This window comes from Chamaea fasciata, unplaced genomic scaffold (assembly GCF_029207755.1).
Source record: "Chamaea fasciata isolate MVZ Bird 193981 ecotype frontalis unplaced genomic scaffold, bChaFas1.0.hap1 SCAF_4, whole genome shotgun sequence".
NCBI classification, from domain to species: Eukaryota; Metazoa; Chordata; class Aves; order Passeriformes; family Sylviidae; genus Chamaea; species Chamaea fasciata.
The window spans coordinates 71,977,816-71,989,082 of record NW_027094089.1 but is presented as its reverse complement, the minus strand read 5'-3'; positions in this window follow the sequence as shown (position 1 = coordinate 71,989,082).

Sequence of the window (11,267 nt, the reverse complement as noted above, 5' to 3'; positions counted from 1 at the left end):
AAATGCAGAGTGGGTGCTGAAAGATGGGGCGATCAGTAAGGCTAGGCATGAAAGAAAGGAGAAGAATTGTGACTGGGGAGGAGAGCGGCATCCCTGGTGTCACATGGGACACACCGACCCAGCCAGAAGCAAGGTCTGGAGATTGTCTGGCCTGCAGCCAGCCTTGGAGTTCTCCTGGGTGATGCCTTTTTCAGGCTTAAAAACAGAGGCCATACAGAATTAAGAGAATGAAAATGGATATATTTAATGAAGGGCCTTCCAGGTACATTAAGGGCAGACAAAGCCTCCACAAGGGTTACACTCAACAATGGATGATGGTCATGAGTTTTTCAGACTTGTGACTCATGAGTCTTGTCCATTTACATATCAGGGGACAATCCTCCAATTACAGCTTCAGGTAATGTAGTCATTTACCCCTAGTTTGCTCCCCTCCTAAACTCACTTTTGTTTGTACTTTTTGGGGCCTAAGGCCCTAGGGTGTCCTTTATTCCCAAGCCTAGAGGGATTGTTTTGTCTGACCAAAATGTGAAGACAGTAGCTAACACTCTGTTTGGATTTTAGAGTTATACCCTAAAGCAGTACAGAATTTGAAAAACGTAGCGGCTAAAATCCTAAGGCAATCCTGGGGGCTGTCCCACCAGCGGCCTGCGGCCTGGGGGCACCTGTTGGACGTGGCAGGGAAAGGAGCCACGATGACAACTGCCAGGAGCCCCGTGGAGCGGAGGCTGATCCCCAGCACAGAGCATCCCTTGTAACCCTCACACCCTCAGTCCCACTGAGCATCCAGCCCCTCCAAATCAGCGGGGCCTGGCTGCAGGCACGAGTCTCCCACAACCTGATCCGTGTGAGAGTGGCTGGCCACTGGCTGGAGGGGTGCCAGGCCCTTCCTGGGATGCTCTGGGACATGCTGACCCTGGGTCAGGGTGAGTTTGCAGCCACGACCCAATCCTCCTGTAAATCTCCCCCTTGACCAGCACGGCCTCCCTGGCAGGGTGACAGCCCTGAAATCCCTCTCCCCATCCCCTAACAGCCGTGATGAGGTGTCAAAACACGGGAGCAGAAATCCCTACGTTATTGTTCTCCAGTCAGGCAGCCTTGCAAGGGAACACGCCTTGGGAACATCTGGTGCTGGGCCGGGAATTAGGACCAGATATGGCTTTACAATGACCAGATTATTGCACATGACACTGCTGCCTGCAACAGGGAAATCCTTGTTTTAGTTCCTCCAAAAACAAAACAAAAAGCATGTTAATTTACTTCTTTATTTTCTCAGCGAATGTGTGCCTTTGTCCATATGTCATTCTGGATAAACTGAGGAAAGAATCAATTTTCTGTGATAAGCCTGGAATAAAAATAAATTATGATTTCCTATATCCTGCAGAAATTACATGGCTATGAATGTCAGTATAGCAGTTAACATTTCCAGTTCTCCCTCCTTCCAGGGTTGGGTCTCTTTACACAGCAACAGCTGGGAATGGGAAAGATGACACACACAGCTTTCCTCTATTCTGCTTAATGAGTGAGTTTCTAATGAGAACAATTACTCTAGTGAGTATCAATATTCCCTGTAAGAAGGAAAAGTACTGATTAAGTACTGATTCCTCTTCTGTGTGCCACAACTTCTCGAATAAATAGGGTAAATAGCAAAGCTACATAATATAGATGTGCTCTTCCTAAATGGATTTGGACCTTTTTTTTTTTTTTTTTTTTTTTTTTTTTTTTTTAAAGTCAGGGAGACTTCTGAGTATTGAGGAATTTTCTTTTGTGGGGGGAGAATTTTTTTTTCAGACATCATCAGCCTTACTCTGCACAAATACTGAATCTCTAAACTGTTCAGAATTGATATCCTTTAGGTACTCAGAGCTTCCTCCTGCCAAGGTCTTATCTGATGTTGGGAAAGACTGTCTGACTCTGAACAAGAAGTTTTCTTTGGAACAAAGAACCTGATATTTATTCTGGAATATTTTCTGCCTCTGCCTGCTGATTAGCTCATCCACCTCAAACTTTCCCATTTCTTCCACCTCCTTTCTTGACTGCCTCCCTTGCCCAGAGAGCCTTTCCCACTCCTAGCTCTTCCCAGAATCCCAGGGTTCCGGGAGGGATGGTGTTGGGAAACAGGAGTGAGTTGCCAAGGTAACTTCTTGTCACATAACACGTATTAGATGTTCCCAGAACTGGGAAATACATTGGTGCTGAGGAGCTCAGGAGTTGCACTGAGACCTGAAATGAGGCGTCTCCCTTTTCAGTGACCATTTGTTTCTGTGAGAAATTCAGAACTCTCCCTGAATTGTGTTACTGGGATTTTTCTAGAAGCCTTTAGGAGACACCAATGTGTGGCTGATACCTGTGGAGGTAATGTCATGCCATGAAGGTTTAATGGAAGCAGTGAAATGCTCTGAGCCTATTTATTTGCATAAACATGAACAAAACAATACAATATATACAATATGAAAACCTCAGCCCTTATAGGAGAAGAGTCAGATGAAAGCTGACTCATTTTTGCTCAGTTTTAGTTGCTTTGTTCCAATCATGCTACTATCCCATTTATTCTTGTGTTGCCCAGTTGAACATAAACCAAGAGAGGATTAACAGAAAATAAAATTCCCACTCTCACTGTCAGTAAAACTTGTGCCACAAGAATTTTCATGCTGAATGAATCAGAACAAAATTCCTCCTGTGTGAACTCACTGATCACAATTAACTCACAGCAGGCTATCTACCACCAAGGACAGTGAGCTGATGGGAATCCCTGTGGGCAGCTGGAAGGGAGGAAGAAATGTCATAAAAAATTCCAAACAATGCATATCTTCTAAAAAGTATCACACACTTTGGGTGAAACCCTGATTCTTTCCATGAAAGTGCCTCTCCTTCTCATAGTCCAGGATTTTACACTTTAGGAATAAGGCTGACTTAATTTTTGAATGTTCAAATCAAGTTCTGCTCAGGATCAGGTAAAATGGTGAAGAAAGGGGCTGTTGTGCAGGAAAACCGTGGATGAGAAAGGAATTTAATTTGTTTATCTTGACTCATGGTGACCATCTACCAATAAGGGCATCATCCATTGGGAATGGTACAGAGCAGAATCTGGATTTTGGATTGTGGCACTGGAATGAATCTCCACAATCCATGACTGCAACTCCAAAGTCAAGGGGGTTTTACAGAAAGCAATTAATCTTCAGAAACAGCTGGGAACAAAGCTGGCCTCCTGCAAATCAGCAACAGTTGTACTGATAGTTCACCTCTTCATTTTTCTACTGCATTTTAGTGACAAGAAATTGCACAGTAGAATTTGATGAGGAGGCAGGGATTTTCCAAGCACACAATGTCTATGTGACTGGCACTACTTCCTACAAAATTTCTGTGGGAGTCTTCTAATTCCATTACGAACCTTTATTTTTGATTTGAAGACACTTTGTAGTGCTCTGCTCTATTCCAGTACAATACAAAATGAAGACAAAGAAGATGTAATGTAATTTTAGTTTTGTCTCTAGATTTCTTGTCAAGCATTATTATGCCAAGGAAGAAAAAGAAGACAAAGAAAGAATAAAATAAAAAAACCTCAAGAAATAGTTTTTATATATGATTTAAAACCTTGATAAAAGATGAAATGAAGTTTCTGTTCAGGGAATAATTTTTAGAAATTACCACTTGGGTATTACATACATAGAAAATACACTTGGGTATTGCACAAAAATATTAAGAAGCTCACAGGTAAAATATTTCTTGCATGTTTTGGCCCACGTGGAGGAACTTTCTTGAGCAAAGTTGGTTAAAATGGGAAAATTGGTCATCTTTTTTTGGGTTAGGACAAGTTTAAACTGCCAGAGGGCAGGGATGGATGGAATATTGGGAAGGAATTGTTCCCTGTGAGGGTGGGGAGGCCCTGGCACAGGGTGCCCAGAGAAACTGTGGCTGCCCCTGGATCCCTGGCAGTGTCCAAGGCCAGGTCGGACCCTGGGGCTTGGAGCAGCCTGGGATAGTGGAAGATGTCCCTCCTTATGGCAGGGGGTGGCACTGGATGGTCTTCAAGGTCCCTTCAAACCCAAACCAGTCTCTTTCATGACCATGAACTGTTTGAAGACCCAAAGACGACTACCAGCACTTGTTTAGAGGAAAGAAATTTCCTAAATACAAGAAGCTTGACCTCTGTGGTGAAGTATGCCTGATCCTGAAGACAAGGTGATAGTTTTAAGCTTATATTTCCTTAGGCTGCTTTGAGATAAAATAGATGAAGACACATTAACATTTTTTCACTATCTTCTGTGAGATGTGCCTATAAATAAAATCTTCAAGACATAGGAGGTTTTGTAACCCTGACTTAAATGCACATGCTGTTTAGATGAAAAACAGGCATGCTGCAAACTTCCCATTTAATTTGGGTAGAGCCTTCACTTCACCAGCTGGATTTCTTTTCCTGAACATTATAATACTCACTAATGGGAGGGCTGGAGCCAAGAACAGGAAAAATAACTGGCCCAAATGAGCAAGTTATTTAGACTGAGAAAAGGAATATATAAATACCTTTTATTTCTGGGTGAGAATCAAGTCAGAGCTGCCTGGGATTACCCAAGTATACCAAGAATTGACAGCCAAAATATAACATTTTTACCATGTACATGCCAATGTTCACCTGTAGGGTTTGGTCCCTTTTAAGAGCTCAGCAGTGAGGGAAGGACTGATCCTGTGTATGTATTTCCTGTGGCAAAGGAAGCTCTGGAGGAGCTCAGTCTCCTCTAGCTCTGAACTTTCTGGTGAGGTCTGTGAGCATCTCAGGTCACGCCTCCCAGCACACCTTTTACTGCTCATGCACTTGGTCCTCCTGAACTCTTCTGCAGGCATCAGTAATTTTAACTAGGGTAAATCGGTGTATTTTATCTTCTGCCTGACTCTTGCAGCACCAGGGGAGCTGACCCTGTCAATCTTATCGTTCGTGCCTGCGGATGCTCGTGCGTCTCCGTCCCTGACCCATGGCCCTGCTGTGCCCTTCCCCTCGTGCCCACGGGGTTCTTATCAGCAGCCTCTTATGAGAGGTCCTGTGAAAGAGCTTCTGGCACTCAAAAAAAAAAAAAAAAAAAAAAAAAAAAAAAAAAAAAAAAAGGGAAAAAAAAACCCCATCCCAGCTAAAACTTCTTTAGGACTTTTCCTTTACACAAGGAAATGAGTTTCCCCTTTGAAGATGGCAGATTTTTGCTTGCTACTATGTTTGGAATATTGGCATGTTTTATGTGCTGTTTCAATTTGATTGCAGCATTAAGGTAAATCCTGGCACAATATTATTTCATTTCAGATATTTTAAAAAAAAAAAATCTAAAGCTGAGTCACTTTTTTAATCTGAGGAAAGCCATGCAATTCCTGTGCTAGTGTGACCTCATGGGTGTCCAGATTAAGAGAACAAATCTTCATAAAATATAATTTTTTTTCCTTAACAGTTTGATTTAAGCGTATGTACCAGGTCTTGACTAGAAAAGGGTTAGGTCTGAACTCAGATTAGACTCTGACTTAGGCCTGGCATGGTCTTTTCTGAAACCCTTTCATGAGAGCAGTCCAGTTAACACGACGGCCACAACAATAATGCATGTTGCACGGACACCCTTCTCGGATGAGATGCTAAAAAAATACATATATATTGCTTGGAAAACACTCAGTAAGGAGTTTGGAGTTAATTGTTTCCACTGACACCCTGTCGTTAATTAATAAATGCTCAATACATGACTGAGAAAGCTGCGTCACTGCTGAGAAAGCCAAGAATTAGCAGACAAGCCAAAGTCTTAACTCATGCCATAAACATTTGACTGAAGACCGTAGTAATTTAGGTCAGAAAATTTAAATATTCTATACATGAAATTCTCCAAAGTATTTTTTCCATCTCATACCATCCAAAAATATACTAAAAATCAGTTTATTCACTGACTCAGAGGATCACTGTGCACATGTTAAGAGCTTGCATTGAAAGCAGGCTGCAGAAATCGTGATTAAACTCCCTGTCCCTGCTCCCAAACAGTCTCTTAGATAGAGGGGTTATCTGTTTTCTTCACCAGAAAATATGCTTCATAATAGACAGCCCAAGAACATCATAAAGCAGGTTCAGGCTGCAGATATCTTTGTTTACATCTGATTCATAGCTCTGTACATTTTTGCCTCTTTATTTTTTTGGGGCAGCTTGGCAAATACTTTCATGAGACAGACAGAGGTAGCAAGAAAGTAGAGAAACGTTGCAGGTTCAGTAAGAGCCTGGAATAAGAACAAAAGACATATTTTGTGGTTTTAAAGCTGAAGAGGCTGGCGAACTTGACAAGAATAAAAAAGAATAGGTACATGTGGTTTTCCTGATAGTTGGGAACAACTAAGTAGTGAAGTTGAGCATGTGAATAAAGATTCATCTACACTGTTAATGGACTTTCAGTGCTGGTATATGAGACTGACACCTTTGCCATCTGACATTACCATTGGCATGAACTTTAATTCTTTTGGAAAAGCTTAAAAAAGGGGGTTTTTTGACATATAAACACATCTAATGATGTGTTCTAATGGTGAATTCACACAATTTTTCACTTTAACTCATACAAGGCTGAAAACATCTCCTCAGACTTTTCCCCAGCTAGCAGTTCTGTGGTGGGTTCACTCTAAAGCTCCATATCCTGAAGCTTGTTATAGTGATTTACACTCCAGAATGCTTTTACCTGCCTATTGTTTGGAATAGGATTTACTGCAGGAAAATAATTGAGAAAACAACCCACTGTTATAAAAATGGCCATGAAAATACTGGCAATAGAACAATATTAAATTCTACAGTTTGGGATTATCTGAAGGTTTGTTACACAAGGGTTTTTTTCCCAGTCTTACTGTCTGGATGTCCATAAATCATTACAACAGGCATCTTGTCATGGGAAGTCTGGTTTTACAAATAAGGAAAGAAAAGAAAAAAACCCGAAGTATTCTGCAATTTTCTTTTTTCTTCAAGTACAGTGTGATCCCAATCCTACCTTATTTCTCTGCATCAGAAATGCCTCTGCTAGAAACAACAGAATTGAAATTGGAATTGGAATCAAAACTGTGGTTTCACACCACAGCTATTGGTATGTTTAGATTTAATATGTCAGCAACTCAGGGCTGAACTTTGGTTGTCCTGTGCCAAAATCCCACCACGGTAAAACTGAAAACTTTCACAATGCAGGTATGGCTCAAACGCTAAATTTCAGTGCTGCTACCTTCCTCAGGGCTGGTTCTGAATGGCAGAATTCATTTCAGGAGCTCAGCTCCATGGATATCTGGAATTTCCTGCCAGCTCCATGCTACAGGGAGAAGAGGGGCTGTTAGGCACTCTTAGGTGGGGAGTCTTTGGTGTCAGCAGCCCTTAAGGGAGAGAGTCAGCAACATACGTCACAGCAGCTTTGTTTGTGCTCCTATATGGATTTTCTGTCCCAAGAAAACCTGGCATTTTTGGCTGTCACTTTCGTTCCTATTGTTTTCCTTCCCCAGGCACAGGTCTTTATTTTGCAGCTGAGGCAAAGAGTCTGACCTCAATTTTCATGCAGTCACTGGACTTTGGGCAATAGCGTTTAGGAAAAATTATTCTCAAATGTGTGAAAAGTGTCTGAGAGTTCCTCATAAATTTTCTGTAAGTTCTTATAGGTGTCATTGTGCACCAAGATAAAGCACAGATGTGCCTTCCTGCTGTTCCTCTCCTTCTGCTGAGGATTTGGACCTTGTTCCTCACCACATTCTTCATCAAGACACTCTGTCTTGGTTAATCAAAGTGAAACTAAAGTTCAATTTCAGTGGAATTATTTTTTCTGACTGATACCTCACCAAAACGTAAGTGGCTTTTCCACCAAAATTCCATTTCCTGCATGAAACATTGACCCTGTGAGACTTCCCCATGCTTATCCACTCTCCACTGAAGATTGCCAGGTCTCTGAAGCTGTCTCCTCAGATGCTCAGATTTTTTCAGATTATTCCAATAAATTAATAGCTATATTATAAAAAGGTATTTTTAAACTGCTATTATTACTTTTCCCCAAACTGTAGTTCTACTTCAGAACAAAATACACTTTAGAATGCAACATTTTCCAGAAAAACGAAGAAATGTAATTCTTGTAACCTTAACCATAAGTAGTGTTTTATCAGCACGTGCCCTGGTTTGAGACACCATGTGTGGTTTGTATTACCCAAATTCCATATCTTGCCCCAGGTTTATTAATAGACAGTGAGATTAATTGCTCCCCTTCCATGGATACCTCTTATGCTGAAGACTTTCTCTATATCTTTTGCAGTTTAAATTGATCTGTATTTTCTAGCTCATCTAATTAGCATTTTCTAAAAACTTTTTAACATTTCCACTCTCTGGGTTGCTCCAAGGCCTGTCCCACATGGCCTTGGGCACTTGAAGGGATGGGAATGTTTCACTGTAGAATCCAGCATTAGCAATTCCAGTAGAAATATTTCAGATTTAAAATATTTCCTAGACACAAAATTTATGGAGGGTTTATGCCAGTTTTGCATTGCTGAGAAACCCTAAAGAAGGGCAAAGTCCTTCTTTAGGGTAGTTTGGTGAAGATGTTGTGTTTTATGGTTTATTGTTTGCAAAAACACTTAATCCAAATCTGGGTATAATTGTAGCCAAAGAAGACTTAATGGTTTAAGAACTGTGTACTTTGGAAATCTGTATGAACTCTTATCTCTGAAATTGTCTTAGTGCCCAGACATCCAGAAAAATGCCTATTACAAGTAAATGTGATATGAATCATAGAATCACAGGATGGTTTGGGTTGGAAGGAACCTTGAAGATCATCCAGTGCCACCGCCTGCCATGGGCAGGGACACCTTCCACTATCCCAGGTTGTTCCAAGCCATGTCCAACTTGGCCTGGAAAATGTCAAGGAATGTTTTGACTTAAAAATGTGAGGATTGAGGCATCTCTAAAATAACAATTCATATCTTTCCCCAAGGGACAGCAGGGGAGCCTTTTGAGCCCCCCATGAGAACAGACTGGTGAGGCTACACCACCATTTTCATGTCCTTTGTTATTCCAGGTGCAGGTGATGAAAGCTTCTAGTAACAAAAGGACAATTAGCAAACAAAGGTGAGGTGGCTTTTGTATGGAGAGCAAATTTTTGTCCTGGTTATGCACAATGTGGCAGCTAATTTGTTTTTTGAGAAGAGCCTGGGGCTGGAGAACCAGAGGGAGCTGCATTCTCTCTCTCTAAGTTATGTTAGAAAGCAGAGAGCAGCAGAAATGAGATGTTTTTTCCTGGGAAAATGGCTGTACCTCTTAAGTTTTGCTGCTTTAACTGATCCCTGCTGCTGTGCAGCACCAGCGACATTTTGTGTCCTGTGCACGGGTGAGGAAAACATGCAGAGGTGGCACTTGGGGACATAGTGCTCATGTTTGAGCTTGATGACCTTGGAGGTCTTTTCCAACCCTATTGATTCCACGGTTCTGTGGATCACAGGTCCATCCCCAGTGAAGGAAGAGCTGCTCGCTCCAGCCAGATGAGTGTGGCCCTGTCATTCGCCTAGTGCCGCAAACTCTGGTTAGAGACAAACAGCTTGGTGTTTGCTCTCCTATGTTATTGAATTTTGGCAATCAGCCATAACATTTGTGCAGGTTGGCAGCAGCTTTTCCTAGGATTGATTCATTCCCTATCACTTCCATAATCAACCAGCTTTTTCTTTTTTTTTCCTATTTAGAGGAAAACTACTCTTTCACCTCCATTTTCATGCTTGCCTAGAAAAACATACACTTTTTTAACCAGATGTGGTAGAAAAGAGAAATATCCTCCTGTTTCTAGTCTCTTCACTTTTCTTACCATTACGAAACAGATCTACCTTCGCAGAATTGACTGGTGCTAGATTTAGTTAATGCTACCACTTCAGTCACCCAAGCATATAGAAATATAAACAGCCTGAGGAAGGGAAGACTTTCATTTACTCTTTTGTGTCACTTGTAATGATGCCATTTGATTTCCCTGGTGGCCCCACAGCTTTCCTTTGACTCTTTCTTCCAGGCTGCTTGTGGAAAGGAGCCACCAAGCAGGAGCCAAAAGAATGAGACAATGGTCAAGAAAAACTAATCCTTGAGAAAACAGAACCAGTATTCTTTCTTCAGTGATACAGCCAGAGAACCAAAGAGGCTGAATACCTAACTACTTTGTACATTTCAAGAGCTGACTGTTTTTTTCCTCAGAAAGGGAGGAAAATACTGGGCAAATCTCCTGGCAGGTGTGACAGTTCTAGGTGAGGTGGTATTTCTGTTGGACTTACCAGAAATAGTGTCATGTGAGCTATCCTGCAGGAACAAATGGGTGATAATCCAGTGTCTGAGGAAAAAGGAATTGTAAGTGAAAAAGAAACTGTGACGCAAGAGAGGCTTCCAAGCATAAACACAATGGAGAATTACTATCACAAAATAGAGCACTGTTGTTATAAAACAGCAGAAATGGGCTAAATGGGCTCTGGAGGCACTTTTGCTTAACATGAATGACGTTGGGACAATTTTGGATCAGTTAAAAACAACCAAGATATGAGTTAAAATAATTTTGGCCCTGTTTGGGTCCCGATACAGTACCAACACTACTTAGACCAGTTCTCCGTGCTGGTGAGTCTAATTTATGTATGCACTAATGGATATACAGAAACACAGAGGAAAACCCAGAATGTTTTAATTCTATTTCTGTGTTTTACATTGACAGGATCCTTCTCACTTTCAGCAAACACATCCTTTCCCTCCAGTGTAGGATATTTCTCCCTCTCCCTGGTGCACATGCTCTTGCTTGCCAGAAAATGTTGCTAAACTGCTTCCATTAGTGATGCTGTAAATCATAAGGACAGCTAAGATTAGTCTGTACTTTTGGAACAGGGATAATATCCAGTTGGACACGCTTCTATTGTCATTCCATATGAGTATCAGCTGGTAGCATCATACACATTAGTGAATTGTAAATTTTGTAGACGTTTTGAGGCATTGTTCTTTACATTTACATCAAAATCTTTCTTTTCCCTCCAAAACAAGAACATTTTATATTGAAATGGGGGCTAATAATGTCTCTTCTGAGACATTTCTGAGATAGAAAGTTTTGATAAGGGTCTTATTTCTAAAAAAAAAGCTTTCAAGAGTATAAAACAGCAGTCTGTTGGAACAGAGGTTTTTGGAAGTAAAGCTTATTTAGTCATCCCAAGAGAGCTTGTTCCAGGTGGGCATGCAATAGAGAAATAAGAGTTTGGAAGGCAGAAATCGTCAAAATCTGTAGCATCAGCACAGCAGAATA